Source organism: Aulonocara sp. 'chitande type north' Nkhata Bay, linkage group LG17, assembly GCF_057382095.1.
Source record: "Aulonocara sp. 'chitande type north' Nkhata Bay isolate Kocher_YH1m ecotype deep benthic linkage group LG17, A_spYH_male_GT1.1, whole genome shotgun sequence".
Lineage (NCBI taxonomy): Eukaryota > Metazoa > Chordata > Actinopteri > Cichliformes > Cichlidae > Aulonocara > Aulonocara sp. 'chitande type north' Nkhata Bay.
The window spans coordinates 26,842,280-26,863,468 of record NC_141360.1 but is presented as its reverse complement, the minus strand read 5'-3'; the positions used below and the strand labels follow the sequence as shown (position 1 = coordinate 26,863,468).

The 21,189-nt window shown below is 40.5% G+C and overlaps 1 protein-coding gene and 1 pseudogene across 3 annotated transcripts in view; one reads left to right on the top strand and one right to left on the bottom strand.

Annotated features, from left to right (window-relative positions):
* chrm2a (cholinergic receptor, muscarinic 2a) overlaps nucleotides 1–21,189 on the top strand; it is a 99,408-nt gene that overhangs the window by 64,297 nt on the left and 13,922 nt on the right. The gene's annotated exons all lie outside the window — the stretch shown is intronic.
* LOC147310201 (general transcription factor II-I repeat domain-containing protein 2A-like) lies at nucleotides 18,837–19,827 on the bottom strand (annotated as a pseudogene).

Sequence of the window (21,189 nt, the reverse complement as noted above, 5' to 3'; positions counted from 1 at the left end):
CTGTGAAATTGAGCACAAGCTCAATTGTGACATGGATCTAATAAGCCTTGTTGAGACATGATGTCTGGTGCATGTAGTACACTTAATAATACTTACTAAATCATGGGCTACAGTGCACACCTGCAGTTCCTCCTTGTGCACATTGTGAGACAGTCATCTTAATATTTTGACTTTTCACTTGATTTGACTTTGCAAGATAAGTCCAACATTTTGGAGCCACATTCGTCTTGCAGGATATGACAAGCTAATTCATGGCCAGAATAGAAAAAAGACAAGACAGATTAGTTGAGGATGCTAAACAAACGTCTGTGAAGGTTCTCGGCCATCCAGATCATGCCAGTCTCAAGAGCTTAAAGAAGCCCAGTCGCCTTATTTCAAGTTATTTGCAGGCGTTTCATTGCTCATCCATGAGACTTTTCTATTTCTAAACCAAAAGGTGAAGACTCCCAGGCATTTAAAACCTACTGGAGCTTTTCTTGTAGGAGGTAACCCACTATTACTCATGTGGGTCATTACATGAGCCAAGTTGTGAAAAAAGGCGTGGGTAATTACCGCCTAGAGTTTTGGATAAACCCACTGCGAGGCTTTGTCTCACCTTTATAGGTCGCCCTATCATGTGACCTATAAAGGTCATCTGATGCAATTTATGAATGGGGGAGGCGGTGCCTGGGAAGGGATCTCAAGAGTGCATTGTATGGGACTGACAACAGGTGTTTCTAGCTGTTAGGATGCTAATCATAAGTTTAATTGCAAAAATGAAGACAACAATGATAAACATGAGGGGTAAGAAGAAAGTAAGGTCAGTGGTGGCTGCAACGCAAATGACAACATGAACCAGCATCTGGAGGGGTGTACACAGAATGGTTAAACGATGCTTATTTCAGCGCTGTGTGACGGTCTTAACATATGTACCCTCATTAGCTTTCTTGTTGTCCCTGCCAACAAACTTACAGGTAGAAACTCTGCATGAAAAAAAGAAAGTGGGGGGTCCATAACAGAGAGTAGCAATGTGGTCATCAATTAATTAATTTTTTTACAGCAAAAATTGTGCTAATTCTTTGGATCTGAGGTTTTGCGGTCTGTGAAGATCAACTGTGTTGCTTGCATAGCTCTCTCTTAATGTTTCCTGTTTTTATATGACAGAGTTTGTCCCGATAGAGTTAAAAACCAATCTGTATGTATTGTAAGGCAAGCACCGATGATCGATTTTGCATAGGTATAGCTCATCTTGTTACCTGTTGGCTGATTACAGCAATGTTTATTTCCCTGGTTGTTGGCAAATAATCCCCTCTAATATATCCTCTCTAGCTTCATTAACTTGCTCATTTCCAATTAAGATAAGGGAAATTACACTGAGAGAACAAAACAATACAAACAAAGAGCCACTGAAAAGCATTGTCCTTGGTCTTGTGGTTTAGTTATCAGTGTGTAAAACTTAAAATATACCAGTTATGTGTGTATGTATGACTTTTTGAAGCATCAAGATTAATTCAGTGTATATTGTATCTCCTTCACAGTGGAGCAGATGTACCATACCTTTACTGATATTACCAAACAAAAGCATTTAGTATTAATTACTAATTTGTTTGGCTGTGATTCCCTAAATTTCTTAGTTTGAGTGAAAAAAAAGTAAGTGAAGAATGTCTGCTGGTTTTTAATGTGTTGCTATAAGAGCAATGGTCCAAACTGAGTGCCAAGTAAAGTAAACAGAGCAGTAATGCTAAATCTGGCCCAGGGTCTAAATGGACTGTTTTTAGAGACCATTTAGCTTTTATCTCGGTATGTTTCTCCACTGTAGATGATGTCATTTTAGCTATGGACTGAATAATGTCTAAACACTGTGTTCAAGTTTGACAGTCCGTAAAAAAAATGAGGTGCTAAGTCAATAAGTTGATCAACACAAGTGTTAAAGTGGGTTAACAGCCGGTCTTTGCTAACTTAAATTGAAAAGCTGCAGACTGACTGTGGCTCTAATAGCTCTTGTTGAGTGCATAGAACTTCTGCATACCAATGAAATGATTCTCGGTACTGCTACATTTTGCTAAAAGTTTGGTTGTATGTATTAACAGTTTGTGTATTATGTCTAGTAATGTTCTATAATCTTGTTTGGAGCAGAACTGCCACAAAATTAATCAGTGAGGGCTGAAAGGCACTGAAATACTCAGTGACACATTATCTTGGCCTCTTTGGGTGACTGTGGGCACACCACTTGGGGTGTATGTGTGTATGTGCGCTTGTAATTCAGGTATTACAAATGTTATGGGGACAAAAATCTGTTTACACAATCATTTTATAGGAACGTGTCTTCCTAAACACATGTAAATTGTTAGATTTTATGTTAAAAGCATGTTTTACAGTTGTGTTAAGGGTTATTAATGGGCACATGTCTAATGTAATGTCAATTTGCTTGAAATGAGGTATAAATTGTGCTTAACTAGTACAAACTCTTAGATGTAAAAGCTAGTGTCAAACTATAGTGGGCTGTCCACAATTTACAAATCAAGATGATGCCCAGAAACGTCCTAATATCTTCATCCTTTGAATTCATTATAGCTTTAAATTTTTATATGGTGGGTTCTGTTCTATTCAGCAGCAGTTCACCATATCTCGGGTATCTTTCTGTTATCTGGTTTCACTTACACTGACCATCAGGATAAATGGTCATAAGAAGCTGGTTATCAACTCACTACGTTAACCTTCAGTGTGCATTTCCATGGATAGGATGTTGCTGGCAACATCTAACCAATCTAAAAGGAGCATTTTGTGGGTCATATGCCTCTTCTTCGACAGAAAATGCTCCCTGTGAGTGCCAGCTACTCCACAGACTTTGTCAAATGCTGATTAAAATTCTTTAGTGAACATAAAAATGAAACAGTAAGATGCAAATGTAAAAAGGAGAAGAGGAGCGTGCTGCAGCAAGTCATTAAGTGCCTGAGTAGTAAAATAAACATTTTAATTCCAGTTAATTCTTTTATCACTGAGTGTGCGCTCACTGCTGCTGCTTATTTCTAAGGTTATGGCTGCACAAACTTTAAACTGGATACATTTAAACATGTAATGTTACTGTCCTACAGTCTAATAAAGAACGTGTGGGGATCGCTTTCGTTTTTCAGCATATCGATGCAAAATGAATTTGATTGAGCAGGTATTATTGGTGTGTGCATTGTGTCCTTTTAGCTGCGATAACCAGCAGTGTGAAAGAGACTCAGCAGCAGATTAGATTCAAGTATTTTAGTTTATTTTTCCTTAAATCACCAAATTAATATATCGGTATTCCCATGACAATGTGACACAGTTTGCGCTTTAGTGATGTTGGTAAGGTACGGCTGCACATATAACGCATTCCTCTACCATAGAATCGATATCACACCGAAAACATGCTGTAAATAAGAGATTCCATGAAAATGCGCTGCTTTGAGACGATTTAAACTGAAATTCCCAGCAGTTGTATTTTTAGCCTCTCACCTGCATTTTAGGGTTTGAGAGCAAATATTAAATATGGGATTTAAACAAAGCCTTGAAGCCTTTACACACCAGATGCATTCAATCTGTCTGAATATTTTGTGCATTCAAAATATTTTTTAGACTAACCCATTTTTCCATGCAGCCGTTCAGAATCAGAATCAGAATCAGAATACTTTATTGATCCCTGGGGGAAATTATTTTTTGTTACAGTACTCCATTTTAAACCAACATTAAGACAAGACAGACAATACACTAACTAAGAATAGTACAATATATACATATATATACATACATACATACATAAGTCACTCATAAATAAATAGTTGGAAAAGAAACATGTGTAGTTGTAGCAGCAAACAGTGTGTTAAGTGGATGCGTTGTACAGGGAGATGGCCACAGGCAGGAATGATTTCCTGTGTCGTTCAGTGGTGCTTTTCGGTAATCTCAGTCTCTCACTGAACGAGCTCCTGTGACTGACCAACATGTCATGGAGTGGGTGGGAGGTGTTATCCAACATTGTCTTTATCTTGGACAGCATCCGCCTCTCCGACACCACCTTGAGGGAGTCCAGCTCCATCCCCACAACATTGCTGGCCTTACGGATCAGTTTATTAAGTCTGTTGGCATCTGCGACCCTCAGCCTGCTCCCCCAGCATGCAACAGCATAGAGGATCGCACTGGCCACAACAGACTCATAGAAAATCCTCAGCATTTTCTGGCAGATGTTGAAGGACCTCAGTCGCCTCAAAAAATAGAGACGACTCTGGCCCTTCCTGTAAAGTGCTGTGGTGTTTTTAGCCCAGTCCAGTTTATTGTCAATGTGTACTCCAAGGTATTTATAGTCCTCCACAATGTCAACACTGACCCCCTGGATTGAAACAGGGGTCAAGTGTTTCCTGGTCTTCCTGAAGTCCACGATCAGTTCCTTGGTCTTTGCCACGTTGAGCTGCAGATGATTCTGCTCACACCACGTGACAAAGGAGTCGACCACAGCCCGATACTCTGTCTCATCATCCCTGCTGATGCATCCAACCACCGCAGAGTCATCAGAAAACTTCTGAAGATGGCAGGTCTCTGTGCAGTGGCTGAAGTCTGTGGTGTAGAGGGTGAAGAGGAAGGGGGAGAGGACAGTCCCCTGTGGTGCCCCTGTGTTGCTGATCACCTTGTCAGACACACACTGTGGGAGACGTACATATTGTGGTCTTCCTGTCAGGTAATCAACAATCCAGGACACCAGAGAAGCATCCACCTGCATCGCTGCTAACTTATCACCCAGGAGGGTCGGCCTGATGGTGTTGAAAGCACTGGAAAAGTCAAAAAACATGACCCTCACAGTGCTCGCCGGCTGGTCCAGATGGGTGTAGACACGATTGAGCAGGTAGATGATGGCGTCCTCTGTTCCGAGACGAGGCTGATAAGCGAACTGAAGGGGATCCAGGTGTGGTCTTACTATGGGTCGCAGCTGGTCCAGGATGAGGCTTTCCAGGGTCTTCATGATGTGGGAGGTCAATGCCACGGGCCTGTAATCCTGGGGGCCACTGGGACGTGGCGTCTTTGGTACAGGGACGAGGCATGATGTCTTCCACATCACCGGGACCCTCTGCAGACTCAGACTCAGCATAAACAGTTTATGAAAGACTCCACACAGCTGGGGGGCACAGGTCTTGAGGACAAGGGGACTCACTCCGTCTGGTCCAGCAGACTTGCTGAGTGAAGTCTCCTCATTTGCATCTCAACCTGGTATTGAGTGAAGGTGATGGGTGGGGGAGGGGTGTCAGGAATCTCACAGGAGGCAACATGTGAAGAGAGAGGCTGGCACAGTGGTGTGGCTCTGGATTCCAGGCTGACTACAGGTGAGGTTGTGGGGGTAGGAGCAGACACTGTGGTGTCGAATCTATTGAAAAACAGATTCAACTCATTGGCTCTATTCTCACCTCCCTCAGTTCCCCTGCTGTTGGTTGGCCTGAATCCAGTGATGGTCTTCATGCCCCTCCACACCTCTCTCATGCTGTTCTGCTGGAGTTTCCACTCCAGCTTCCTCCTGTAATTGTCCTTAGCCTCTCTGATCTTGTCCTTTAGTAACACCTGGATCTTCCTCACCTCCTCTTTGTTGCCCCCTCTGAAAGCCCACACCAACCAGGTAAATTTTTGGATCCAAATAAAAAGGTTTGACCAGTCAGACCAGTGCATTTTCCAACAAGTGCGCTCGTAGCTCAAAACGTGCACCAGTACTGAATATACAAATAGTAAAATAATACTATTTTCCTCAGACACACAGCTAGATGCAACTTCATGTCAACTGGCTCTCTGAACTTATTTCCCTGCTTACTTAGATGTGGTCCCAACTCTGCCAACTGAGCTCAAACTGCCCCACTGACATCCTGAAATATGTATGAAAGTGGTCGTGATGCCGCTGGATCAAACCACAGAATTCTCCCTGCTGCTGCTGCTTTCTCGTGAGAACGTCCTCCTCTTCCTTTCTTTGTTTAGAAACATCAGGATCAGCTCATCCTGGCTTGATGTGAACTTCATTTTTTACACAGTGTTTTGTTTAAAGAGAAATCCTCTGCAAAAACACATTTGATGAGTATTTATGTTAAATGGAAGTTCAGATCCAGAACATTGGTAATCTCCTCTTGTTTTATTGCGACACAAGCAACAAGTTCTGTTGACTAATGAAATTTGTAAATAATAACTACAGGATCATTCACCAAGCCCAGAAACTCATTGTTGTCAGATAAAAGAGTAGAATAACCCTTTGTCATTGTACATGTACAACAAAATTATGTAAAACATTTTTGTCAAAGAGGAATTTGAATCCATGCCTCCAGGGCAGACTGCAACCTGCACACAGCTCCTTAGACCACTTGGCCACCCTGACTAACATCTTGTGTTGACCTAACTTAAGATTAAAAAGACTCAAATGCAGACATAGCATGCAGACTGATTAATGGGATTGGGAGCCGTTTATTAAGGCTGATTCTGAGTTCAAACCAGACACACAACAAAAGAGCTCAGGGGGATCCACACACTTACCAGACACTGTGACAAAGACAGAGTGGAAGACGAGACTATTTATATACAAAGCACTAATTAGGGGAACAGGACAAAGGTGAGGGCAGAGTATTAAAATTACCACAGGTGAAGATAATCAGGGAGGAGAAGGCAATCACAAAGGAGGGAAAAGGCAGGAAGTAAAATTAGAAGTAGATACAACAGAAACTAACAGTCAAACAGGAAATGAAGGAATGAAAACAGGAACACAGAGGGAGGCATAAACGGGAACAAGGGGAAGACTACTACTGGCACTACAACTACTATCACTACGGCTACTGCTAATAATAAGAAGAATATACATGAACCAAAAACTAAGACCTCTCACTCGAATGCAGTAAACACAGGAACCAAAGACTTCATTTTACAAAGGGTCAGTCTCACTATAAAATAATAAAGGCCTCGAGCAAGTATCCAAACCTCCATGAGCATGAAACAGTAACTGGGACTCTAAACACCATAAATAAATGCTCAGGATTATATAATGGAAACAAAACAGGAGTCGAGCACTCAAAGCAACAGTAGAATAACAACAGTAGAATAACAAAAGCAATTAAATGTCTGGAACAAATGATATCTCCAAAACAACTCAAACCCTGAAAAAACAGTTGCCCACAGAAGCTAAATGATGTGTGCTCAGACCACCGAGTCACTAATTTGTGTAAATTAGATTGAGTAAAGTGATTCATGATCTGGACATGTTGAAAGCACAGACATCAGTACACATGACATTATTAATGTTAATCCATTAATAAAATATTTTTACCTTGAAAAATATTTACTTTTTTGCAGTTCAGAGTATTTTTCTTAATAAAATCAAATTATGATTCAGGGTTAAGACACTGCATGATATTTAACATACTAATGTCAACAACTTAGCCATCCTTGGTGTCAGATCTGCTAATGACTGCTTAGTTGAAAGAATCTGATTGGCTTGAGGCACAGTGTTTTGATGAAATGTTGGGTTAGGTGCGCTGTTGTTGCTACAGCAAATCTGAAACGCCAATTAATCACATTTAAATGGTGGAGAGAGTGGGGTTTTTTAAGCACAAAAGTCCAGTAGCGTGCTTTCTCCAAAATATAAAACTGTCAATCAGAGCAGAAGGGAATGATATACTAAAAGCAAGGGGAGGACAGACTAAGGAGGACTAAGTACATGGCTGATTCTTGCTTTCTTTACTTTTTTCTCTTTTACACAGTGTTTTCACAACAGTGGTATTGTTTGGGTGTGCATCTTGTGTTTTGTCCATTATTTTTAGGCCATTGCGGTATTAGATGTGACATGTTCTTTGAGCATTACACAGTTTGGCAATTTATGTTATTTCTTTTGAAATATTGAGAGCATCGCTTGTCAGTTGGTTCAATCCAGTGCCAAGACCTACTTGAAAGACAGATGCCTGAAATAAATCAAATGTAACTCAGGAGCATCTTGTCTTTCAGAATCCTTCATGCATTCCCTCTTTGCAAAATCTAAATGCCTCTGACAGCATGCCAGCAGCTCTCCCTGTGATGCCTTCTTTTCAGAACATTAAACTCTGATATTTATTTTTCTTTTGATACTCCATAAAGATTATTTCACTATGCAGCTACTAGGAATTCCTATTCCGAGCATTGCAAGGCAATGTAAGTAAACAAGCCACTCTCACTTCCAAGTTCCAGCTTCCTTTTGTCAGGACTTGTACAGCTGCTGCAGTGCAAAGCACACCCTGAAGTATAATTTCATATTGTGCAGAAATTTCAGTAGAAATCGCCTAACATCTGAAACTGATGCTTTGAGACAAGAGACAAAAGTATTCTGGAGCTTTACTCCGCACACCAGACAATAAAGGGGCACGCTTTAAAACAGCATAACAAGAAGGGGGTTTCCCAAACAAATGTCAATATGAGACCAGTTGGAAATGAGAAATGTTGGAAGGGAATCAATAGTGAAGCAAAAGTATTTAACTGACTTTTATAATAGTTGACAGCTGTGAAATATAGTGAAGATAAAGGCTGGATGCTTTTATGCAATAGCAGAAATTTTATTCATAATATCCAAAACATTTCAGATCCACTTTGGAGAGGTCATTGAGGTAAAATGTAAAAAAAAAAAAAAAAAGAAAGAAAGAAAGAAGGAAAGAAAAAAAGATGAAAAAATGCTTTTAGGTATCGCTTTACTCCACTACTAATCTCTTTTGATCAGCAGTTATATTAGAAGGAGTGACGTGGTAATCTAATCGAGAGGGTCACATAAGTGGATTCTGTCAAAATCGTCTGCCTGTAACAACATGGTTTGACAGCCCGTCAGGTTTGAACACTTTGAGTTTTGGTCATGACGCATCTGTTATTCAGATCAAGGTTGACTTCCTTGGATTAGCGTCTGTCAGCTTTATTTTCAGCGACACCAAGAGGCTTCAGAGCACAGATTACTGCCAAGATGCTGATGGCCACTTGTGACTGGCTCTGGCATATTGCGTTCCTGTCTTATCTGACATAGCCGAAGCTGCTTCTTTACAAGCGCGAGACAGATCTTTCTGCAAGTGAACAATCACAGAGAGCCTTCATACATCAGTAGTTTTTGGACCACAAGTCCCATAACACTCCACTGAAACAGTTTGTTGTAGTCTCTTGAGTTTTCATTTGGGTGCAGCATTTTAAAAAATAGATTAAAGTATAACAGTACTTTACTCCCATTAAAGCTTCACAGTGCTGTAGTGTAAATCATCTTCTGGCTTAGGGCAAAAAAACATAACAGGTACTGTAAATAGAACAACCTATACCTATATGGGCGGACATGTCTCAGCCTCCACCACTCTCAGCACTGGAGCCCCCCAGGGGTGTGTTCTGAGCCCCCTGCTGTACTCTTTGTACACATATGACTGTGTGGCCACTACCAGCTCCACCACCATCATCAAGTTTGCTGACGACACCGTCGTGGTGGGCCTGATCTCTGATAACAACGAGACGGCCTACCTGAAGGAGATTAGGAATCTGGAGAACTGGTGCCAGAGGAACAACCTCCTTCTAAACGTCAGTAAGACAAAGGAGCTGATAGTGGACTTCAGCACTAAGCAGGAGAGGAACTACCAGACCCCCGTCATCAACGAGTGCCCAGTGGAGAGAGTGGACAGCTTCAAATACCTCGGAGTTCACATCACGCAGGACCTGTCATGGTCCTGTCACATCAACACCGTGGTGAAAAAGGCCCGACAGCGTCTCTACCACCTCAGACGCTTGAGAGACTTCCAACTGCCCTCCAAGGTGCTCAGGAACTTTTACTCGTGCACCATAGAGAGCATCCTGGCGGGAAACATCTTAACCTGGTTCGGGAACAGCACCATGCAGGACAGACGAGCTCTACAGAGGGTTGTGCGGTCAGCTGAGCGCACCATCCGCTCCGAGCTCCCTGACCTGCACTCAATCTACAGCAGGCGGTGCCGGACCAAGGCCAGGAAGATCGTGAAGGACCTCAGCCATCCCAACAACAGACTGTTCTCTCTGTTGAGGTCAGGAAAGCGATTCCGCTCCCTGAAGACCAACACAGAGAGACTGAGGAGGAGCTTCTTCCCGCAGGCGATACGGTCTCTCAATCACACCACCACACAGTACTGACCCACACATACAGTTCTTACACACACACTGGACTTTCTGGACTTTGGTTTTGCACAACACTGGTCACTATATTCTTCATTTCCAGTTAATACTTGTACAGCTGCTGTTATTGTGTATATATTTATTTATATTTAGATTTCTTCATACATTCTTATATAGTTCTATATTGTGTATTGTGTATTTTGTTGTACAGTTATTTTATTTTCAACTTTAATTTATATATTTTATCTTATTCTTCCCAGTTAAATTTACCCTTCATTCTAATTTGTGTTGTACAGTTATTTCATTTTTAACCTTAATTTATATTTTATTCCTTCCTAGTTAAATTTACCCTTTTTAATTTTTCATATTTATTTCCTATCTTATTCATAGCCTTTCCTTTTTTGTTCTCTTTAGGTCACGAGCAGTTGTCCAAGCATTTCACTACATATCGTACTGTGTATGACTGTGTACGTGACAAATAAAATTTGAATTTGAATTTGAATTTGACAAGGGCAGCATAACTCTGCGTTTTATCATTAAACTCTGAATAACAGGAGAAAGACAGAGTAGGGGGATGGGAAGCATAATACAGAAACAATGAAGTGGAACAAATCCAACAGGCACAAGCTTTATCTCGTTCCCTTCGCCTTCCCCGCCTTTTTTCCATTTTTGCTATCTTTCTTTATCTTAATGAGCACCACAGCTTTCTATCGAGGGATGGTGCCAGTGTGATACATCACAGGCAGGACACATACAGGGGAATGAGGACAGGACAGTAGCAGGGTGAGAGTGATGCTGGCAGAGCGATTAAGAGTGCTTAAACAGGCATGCTGATTCAGAGTGTGAGCAAAAGAGCACCATCATGCTCAGAGAAATGGCAGCGGTCCTCATTCACTCCTTGATAGAAAAAATAAATAAATAAAGAGGACTGAGAACACTCAGTGTGTGTCTGTGTGTGTGTGTGTGTGTGTGTGTGTGTGTGTGTAGCTATTTAGCCATGACTAAGTCAATTCCAAGACTGAATGCTCTGAGTGTAGGTAAAGGTGGTCACACAAAGACTAAATTAACACCTATGTGTTCACTTCAAAGACAAAAAGCATTAAACTTACACACTCACAAATACAGTTACAGAAATATATGGCAGATATTCTTGTCCATGAGCATCTGACCTGTAAAAACTGAGACCAGTGGAGTGAAAGTAACGGATTGCTGCATCGGTGTAATTTGAACAGACATACAAATCATAAATACATTTTGCATATACTGGCTTTAAATGGATGTGTAATATATTTTGTACAGTGCTTAACGCATTTACTAGATCGCACCTACTCTAAGGTTTATGCCCCAGCTGCGTTAAATGAAACAATCACTACAGCCACTGAGGAGGTTATGGTTTTCTGAGCGTTTGTGTGCATGCATGCATTTATGCATGGGTGTGTTGCATTTGGTTTTTAAACACGATATCTTCAAAAGCTTTGAATGAATTCTGGTACTATTAGCAATTTATTAAAACCTGGCTTACATCCACCATGGTTTTCAAGGTCAACTTAATGATTTATTGGTTGAAAATCGACAACACGTTGTACACGTGTACCGTCAATGTTCCCTCTAATTTTTCATGTGTCTGAGCGAACACACAAACTCCCTGAGCGATCCCTTGGACCACTGTGAGCAACATTAGACGTGTGCACTGTGGTCACGCCGGCATTGAATCCATCCAAGTTACACGGTTTATTAAAATAATCAAATTACAGCATTTACGTTTATGTTAGACTACTTTTAATTAACTGCTTTAGCCCACTTACAGTGAAAATTTAAAAAAAAAATGTTCGTGACCTGTGTAGTATGTTAACACAATTAGAAGTAAAAATAACTAGAACTCCAATTTTGAAAACACAACTTACTTTTTTTTTCTTTTTTTTATATAAAGCTCTGACTTGTATCATGAGTCTGAGTCTGTGGTCTGGGAGAGAGTCCTGTAACTCTGCAAAATACAGTATATAATGACCAATGCTGGGCAATTAATTATATAGTTACTTCTTCAAAAAAGTAACTGAGTTATGCAAACAACAAAGTTTTTTGCAGCTGTTTACCTAAAAATGCAGCCAAGGCGTTTTTTTAAACAAACATTTCAAACTATTTACAGAACAATCAGCTGTTCTAGGTCAAATTTGATGCCACACAAATCATTTGTGCCACTCCAAAAAATGATTTCTGTCGACTATGAGATGAAGGAGAACAACAGCCTGACAGGCCTGACAACAGGAGATGTATCACTGCTGTAACACCTGTAACATTCAGCAGTCGCCTCATTGTTCTGACACACACAACAAAACTATTGACTACACTACACACTAACTACACAAGATTTGCGCTAAACGTGGCAAATCTCTCACATCTCAAAACACCGCCGTCACTCCTAAAACTTCCCCCTTCCTAAACAACTAAATGCCATGTTACCATATCATTTTTTGATTGGTCGACATGGTACATTTTTCCACCAATAGGAAAGGGTGGGGTTTTTTTTTGTTTTGTGTTTCCTCACAGAGAGTGCTTTCGAGTTTTCCTTATAAAACGCAGTTTTTACCGTTTCTTCCCACAGTAAATATAAACAACAATAGTATTCAGGAAGAAAACCAAACATTGCATATATTTTTATCACAACTCTGGTTTTACGTGGCCTATCAACACAATTTAAAAACTGGTATAAAGTTCACACTTTTTCGGTTAATTGTTCCGTCTGTCCTGCTCACATCTCCAATGGTTGTACATGTTGCCATTAACGTGGCTTTGCTAGCTAAAACACTGGTGTCGGCACATAAGGATGCTGTCATAGCTGCGTATATACGAATGTGAATCGCATTATTGGCTGGACTATGGGATAAGGTGGCATCGTTCTAATCCCATACAGGAGCAGCCAGTCACTCACTGACTAACACTGCAAAACAGAATTGTTAAAGTTTTCATTTTCATTTCAATTCAGGTTCGATTGTTTTTTCTGTGCGCAACGCAGATTTTCTGTGCACAGAGACCTGCCAGCAGTGTGCAATTGCGCACGCGCGCAGCTTAGTGGGAACATTGTGTACCGTGTATTGTCAACATATCGGTGAAAGGATTTAAAATATCACATCAACTTTTACCTTTAACCTCCTATTATTTTATTATGGCACATGTGCAATATAGTAACAGATTATAAATGTTTAAATACATAACAATTTCAATACATGTACAAGTTTCCTGAATAAGCATATTTTTTTACTATGTGATTTTTTTACTGATGTGCGTATATTAAGTATATTAAAATGGGTTTCAAAAGGGCAAATAACAAAATATAAAAAATACAGCACCAATCCCCTAAACATACAATAGTGCCCAGAGAGTGAGCTGCCTTGCTGGGTTTGCCGTCTCTGACTGCTTCTTGTTTTTCTGTTCTTCTTTTGGTTTCTGTAACGGTGTGCACAAGGAGTATGCACAAGCTCTTTAATTGAAATGATATTTCCAAGGCGAAAACATAATTACTGTTGTTATTCATGAATTTTCTAATTTAGTGTTTTACAAAAAAGCTGAAAAAAATTAAAAAACACATTATTATTGGTTGATTAAGATGACAAATTAAAATGAATGACTGTTATACTTGATTGATGTTTAACTTCTCAGAGAAGTCCAATTTATTTTGACAGAATTTTAAGTTTTTGTGTTTTCTGGTCTAAAAACATTTTAAGAACAGTAGTTATCATGGCATCATCCATTGTTTTCTGAAGTCCTAATTTGAAGCCTCGCAGTGTCGGCTGCAGAAAAAGAAAAACAGATATGACAGTGAGGATCAGAGTGACTTGTTAAACTGTATGTTCATTACACACTTGTCAATCATAAATTGTTAGACAACAAGTGTGTGTTTTCATACCAGAGATAATTCTCCATTTTGAAACACAGTATGATCAAAATTTACAAAAAAGGCTTATTTTTTTTATTCATCATGAACTTAAATGACTGACTGAGCCCACAAACCTAGCAGCAAAGTGTTTACAGAGGTAAAGTCAGAGAGCTGTTTTGCCATAGGATCACACACCTCCATAGGACTGCAACCCGTTCAGAGTTTTTTGTGCAGCCAACCAACTATGGTGGCTGCACAATGCTGAATGCTGATTCGCTTCTTCAGTGGCTTCATTTTTCTGACTCAGGCACGTTAACGTTTTCTATTTAACAGGGGAAAACTGTAAAATCATCTTCTCTAATACTACAGCCTGAGTCTATTTAATATCACACAGCTTCTCTTGAATTTGTTCTCAGTAGCTCAATAAAACCTTATGTGCTTGACACCCTTTGAGAAACGGTCAAACCTTTTGAGAGTGACACTTGGAAACTGACATTAACAGGTTCCTGTTCTTCCAGCTCAGCTTACTTCAGTCAAAGAGTTAGCTATAATTGCTCATTGGCCTAAATTAAAATGTCAGGTCTAAAGTCAGTCTACGCTGACCCCCATGGAACAATCAGAAGTACTCACCATACAAAGTCTGAGAGCTTAGTTGCGTAACGCGGTCTCATTATTCAGAGGCAACATTGCAGCAAGTTAATAGGAGGTGACCTTTCCATTTGTTTACAGCAGACACTGTCTTATATTTTATTTTTATTCTTCATAGTCGTGCAAGTTCAAGCTCTTCAGTAGATAAAAATTGAATTATGTCTGCAACACCTACCCTTAAAATTACAATAATAGGAAATGTGGCACTATTTGCTTTTTCAATGCTGGCACCCATGAGCAGGATTTAATTGAACAATGCCTGTGAAAAGAAGGCCCGGTGCTTCACCTGCGTGAGATGATTATTGCATCCATGTCCGTGCTCTATGTGAACTCGGTAATGAGCCAGAAATTACCAGGAGACAGTAGCAGGTTGGTTCATTATCATGCATTCTATGAAGAATCAGTGACGGGGGTTGGGGGGTCCCAGAGGCGATCTAAGAATGGAAACAGGCTTTTCTATGTTGCTTCTGTCATCCTTATGGGGAAAACCAAACTCTGAAGATGTTCTTGGCTAATAGCGACAATGAGAAAAGAAACAGCATTGCCACATATAAAATACATGACAGTGCTCCTACCTAAGCAAAGCTTAGCAGTGGCCTTTTCCTTAGGATCACATCTGAATCTGAGTCATAGCTTCAGCTGCAGCAGGTCTGCATGAGAGGAGCCGTGGTAAAAGGAATGTGCGTGTATTGTGCAAGAACATTCATTGATGTGCTATTTTTGCCCACATGAGGCACAGATTAGATAATGAAAAGTGGGCATATTCTGTATGGGAGAAGCATACAGCTCAATACACTTTTTCAAATTCAAAGGATTTCTGCATGCACAGTGTGGAAAGAATAATGTCTATTGTGATCATTGTACATTATTCTTTACATTATTGCATTATTACTTCCATGGCTTTAGCCTCACACAGCTGTTGTGGGCTGCCAGTGTTGTGAAGCATCTCACCAGAGAAATGGCTCGCCTGCCAGATGTTGGTTAATATGTTTGTCTGTTGATTATAGCTTGTTTGAGAGCTGCTGCAAATGTCCTTGGTGCCGGGTAAAAAAATGTTTGTCATGTATTAGCTAACACCTGGGACAATTTCCAAAAGGAAAAAGCAAAAGAGGTAATGTCTTACAAGCCCCGTTTTTTTTTTGTTGTTGTTGTTGTTGTTTTTTGTTTTTCTGCCTGCCCTGGATTTTTTAGGAAAGATAATGATGATGGTATTTTTAGGTGGGGATAAGAGAGGATATTTGCGCTGACATTGGAAACACATCTGATGTTACTTACACTAAAATAAGTCCCTAAAATTCCCCACTGAGAATCCGACTAATGAAATTGTACTAGGTGGGGTAGAAGCTCACAGCTCTACTCTTGAGAAGCAATTATGATTAGAAATATGGAAATCTGCTAATTAAAACCAAATCAGCAGAGTATACATGGTGCGGGGTTTTTCAGTCGAGGGTGAATTATTTGTATGAAATAAAATGTTTAATGTGAAGCGAGAGGCAAGATAGCGAGCGTTTGAGTAGGTAGCGTGACGGTGTTTATCAAGTCGTAGCTGTTGCAGGGTTTCTTTTGTATGACAGGAGGAAAATTGACTCGCCCCCCTTACTTTCCTAGCTTGCTTGAGGACATTGTTCGTTCATTACTGGCTGAGCTCCAGTGTTTTTGAATCCCAGAAGGCTTGTGATATTTACCAGACAGGACGGCTTTGAAACTGTCATGTGCAGCGAGAACTGTAAAAGCTCTTTCCATTGACCTGTATTTGTTCAAAATAAGTTCACTTGGTTCTTCGAGGCTGGTTTAATATACACGCAGGAGAAGCCTAAAACATGCTTCAAAATGTGTTGATTTTCTTATTTTGGCTTTAACGCGTCAGGTTAATTCCGAACACAACAGCAGAGGTCAAACGTCATTTTTCACAGATGGCGTCGAGGCTGCTATAGCAAAGTAGCTGGAATATCTATGGACAGATCTCTTGAGCATTCACCGAAGAGGCAGGGGGGGCAGGGTAGCAGAATAAAGGACACCTTAAAATGACATTCCCGCAGTGCTGAAGATAATTTGCACTGAATCAGTATGAACATAATTTATATGAAGTGCACATCAAAAGGTCACAGTAAAATAATTGTGAGCCTTTCGCTGTCAAGCCTCGGGACAATTCATCAGGACACATCAAACAGGAGTGCTGCAGCCACTTGATTTAAACTTGGACGACCGTAAAACAGAAGACAGGGAGGAGTGTGACCAATGTCTGTATTCTTGCTCTCCTAATATGTGCATTGAAAGACAAGTAAATTCTCCTGTGTACATTCTGAACTCGTTCCCAGCACTTTGTGCACAGTGACACATGGCCACCTACAGGTTCCACGGGGAATTTGTGAGTAGTTGACTGTTTGCAGATTATTACAGCTTGTTTTTCCACCTGCTTGGATGTCATTTCCTGCTTGTTAACCCTCCATTAGTACCCCTTGCTTCGTGTCCACTTAACACAAGCACTGCTAGAGAGGTCTGGGTTTGAGAGGCTGTGTCACACCTGCAAAAGAGAGGTTGTCCCAGTAATTACATCCTCTCATGCAGAATGCTATTGTCTAACTTTTAATAAGAAGCCACTACCATTTTTTTGTAAAGATTTAATACTCCCATTAGTGAATCATAATCTTATCACGTTAAAGAGGCTACATGCTGCTATGACCCTGGAAGTTGTGATGTTTAGCTTCAATAGGATCTTATGATCTGTTGTGAAGATCAAGATGGCGAGGGATTCTAAGATCCCCCCTTTTATCTTTTATTGTAGAGATTAACCTTATCCAGAATAGGGAAACTGGGAAATACCCTAATGCATTTTCACATATCACATGCTCTGAAAACAATATCATTAGTGTAGAGTTCGTCAGAGCTGCCCAAGATGGGAGGTACCAGTCAAGTATTGAGGTAATCATAAGACACTTACATAAGTCCTCTATAACACAGGACTTAGTGCATGTGCTATTGTCACCGCAGGGGGTGAGTTCTGGATCTCATTGATGCTTTTTGCGATTGTAATTGATAGATGTAAACACTATCTTTACACAAAAAAAAAAACAAGAATCTGACATTTACAACATATTACAGTAACTGGCCAGGTTTACATAGCTGAAAATGCAATCTGGGATAGCTTCTTTCCCAGAGCTATCACCGTAGTAAATAAGCACAAAAACAATTGAACCTATTCCATACCGTCACTGTCATTATATTAATGCTGCTATCCTGTATATATTGTACATACTATTGTTTGAGTACTTACGATTGTTTTTTTTTTACTTTTTATATTTTACATTTATATTTATTATTGAAACTTGCACCAAGGGAGTGGCACTCCAATTTCGTTGTACTCTGTACAATGACAATAAAGGCTATTCTATTCTATTCTATTCTATTCTATTCTAAATGCCTTATTCAAGTTACGTTTTGGTCTTAATGCACTGCACAACTCTATCATTTAAATTTTATACAGCTGAGTACAGCTTGCATGTCTGCCAAATGGGACCATATAAAAATAAGCACCAAGTTGAAGCCTCAGTCACACAGGAAGTGTCTAGCACAGGGGTGGGCAAACTTTTTGATTCGTGGGCCACATTGAGTTCTAACATTTGACAAAGGGGCCGGAACCGGAGCAGATAGATGGCATGCTTTGAAAACATCACCTCATTGGGGGAAAAATACACATCTTGGGATATGGAGAAAACATGTGCTTTAATTTCCAATGAAAATGAAGAAAAGCATTACAATAAAATCTCTGACTTCGAAATGAGTCTTTAAAGACTGAAAATCAAATAAATGAACATTTTATTTTAAAGCACTGAAAGTTCTGTTATCCTTCAGGATATCACATCACTCTCCTCCTGACTCTTTTTTTTTTTTTCCCCCAAAAACGGTAGGAGATGCAGATGTACTTGTCCTGTTCCTTTTATTCAATTTGTTTACCCGGTGCCAAAAGTCAACAACGACCAGTGCAAGAACAAAACAGTTGCAGCAAGTCAGTCTGTGAAGCGTTATATTTGATCTGCGCTCACTGTTCATTTTAACAACGTGCGTATCACGGAGACACACACATTTTAATGGGAGCAGTGTTGTTGGTCTCCTTTTTTAGCCAGCGCATCAAAGTCTGGAGTTAGTTTTGTTGTGGCGATTCTCAGGATGGATCTGAGGTGTAGGTCTGTTAACTTGGATCTGTGGCTGGCTTTGTTGATGTTCATGACGCTGAATGTAAAGCCAACATCATCTGCGCTTTTCGCCTTAGATTTGGAAACGCGGCATCATTGAGTGAAGCATAGAAGTCATTTAGTTTCAGAGAGCTGAACTTCTCTTTTAAGGCAGGGTCGATGAGTTCGAGCTGAAGCTCCTCTGGAGCTGTTTCGGGGTCTTGTAACAGAGGAAAGGCCAGTGACTTGTCAATTTTATCGAAATCCAAAAACCGACGGCAGAATTCTCCGTGCAGTGCATCCAGTGACTCACTGTATTTCTTTACTTTTGCTCCGGCCTCTTTCAGCATGGCTAGTGTAGGAAAATGAGTGAATGACTTGTTCAAAATCTGCCTGGAGAATAAAGCCAGCTTGGATTTGAAGGCTTTCACGTTTGTGTGCATGTCATGCACAAACTGCTCCTTCCCCTGCAGTTTCACGTTGAGCTCATTCAAGTGTGAAAATACGTCCGTAGCAAACGCAAAGTCACACATCCAGCTCTTGTTGCTCAGCTCAGGAAATTCCTCAGTCTTCCCCTGCTGCTCCAAAAACCACGCCAATCTCCTCTTTGAGCTCCCACATTCGTTGAAACACTTTGCCCAAACTCAACCAGCGGACACGGGAGTGATAAAGCAGGTCCTGGTGATCCGCATCAGTTTCCTCCAGGAATGCAATGAACTGACGGTGCTGAAGTCCCCCTGCGCGTATGAAGTTGACAAGTTTCACCACAGGATTCACAACATGATTCAGCTGTAACACCGATTTACATAGAGATTCCTGGTGGAGGATGCAGTGGAGGAAAATGACATCCTGGTCAGGGTTTTCATCTTTGACTTTATTCTGGATTCTCCTCAGCAGGCCAACGTTTTTTCCCGTTAAATTCGGAGATCCATCTGTGGTGACGTTAACAAGCTTATTCCAGGGAAGCTTCATATTTTCGATGGCTGCAGACACCCGTTCAAACAAGTCCTCTCCCCGTGTTTGTCCTTTCAGAGACTCCATTGTCAAAAACTCCTCCGTTATTTCAAAGGTTTTGTTGATTCCTCGGATAAAAATAAGGAGCTGAGCAGTGTCTTTGACACTGTTGCTTTCATCCAGTGCTAAAGAATAAAAAGTGAATGACTTTTTGTTTAATATGCTGGTGATATCTTCATCTATTAGTTTGGCAAGTCACTGTCCACCGTGATAAACTGATTTTCTCAAATTTGTCTTTGGTCTCCGGGCACAAAATACCTCCTGTCTCTACCATACATTCTTTTAAAAACTCGCCCTCTGACAGTGGTTTGCTGGCCTTTGCTATTTTGAATGAAAGCATAAAACTGGCCTTGGTACTTGACTCTTGAATGGCAGTTTGACGGTGAAAAAAACTTTGCTGAGCCTTTAAATTAGCTGCCAACTTCTCAGCAGCAGCTTCCCGTTCTTTTGTTGAGAGCTTGCTAGCATAATTAGCGTGCTTTGTGGCAAAGTGACGGCTAATATTATACTCTTTAAAAACCGCCACAGTTTCTTGGCATATCAAGCAAACAGCAGATGATCGATATTCAGTGAAAAAATATTTAGCTGTCCACTCCTTTTTGAACACTCGACATTCTCTGTCCACTTTCATTTTCTTGGGTCCGCTCATCTTCATAGAGGGGCGGTGGGTCACAGGGTAAAGTGCAAACGTGGAGTAATAGGCCTACGCTTCACCTCAAAAAAGGCAATATATCTAGAGTGCGCCATCTAGTGAGGAAACATCAGAATTGCAGGGGAAATAAAACATTAACAAGGTTAATTTATTCATTTTTTTTCAAGTTTGGCGGGCCGGATCAAAATGTTTAACGGGCCGCATGTGGCCCCCGGGCCGTAGTTTGCCCATGCCTGGTCTAGCAGCAGTGTGACGTCCACAGAAAGTCAGTGATATTCAAGCAGAGACTGGTGAAACTGCTGGCGACATCAAATGGGCACATTCTAAGGTCAGCTTTGTTCATTTTCAGAGATTAAAGCGACGTTGAATGACAGTGCAGGACACCGCTGATTGACATTACTGGGTAGTAAACATAGTACTGTGCAAAAGTCTCGAGCCAGCACACTTTTATTTGTATTTCGCTTCCAAGGAGGCAGTAGTTTATTAAAATGGCCTTGAATAATAGTTCAAGGCTTTTTAAAGGTGTTTCAAAGGTTTTTGTTGTACTTTTTGGACTTTTTGGACTTTTTTCTATCTAAGCCACTTAACACGGATCTGTGAATCATTCAAGCAGAGAAAAGACAGCTAACTCAAGGTATCAAAGGTATAAGTCTACACATATCAAAAAGAATCATTGTTACAAAATCTTACAAACAACTGTATCTTTAAGCACTTACTTAATTACTAGTAGCCTGTTG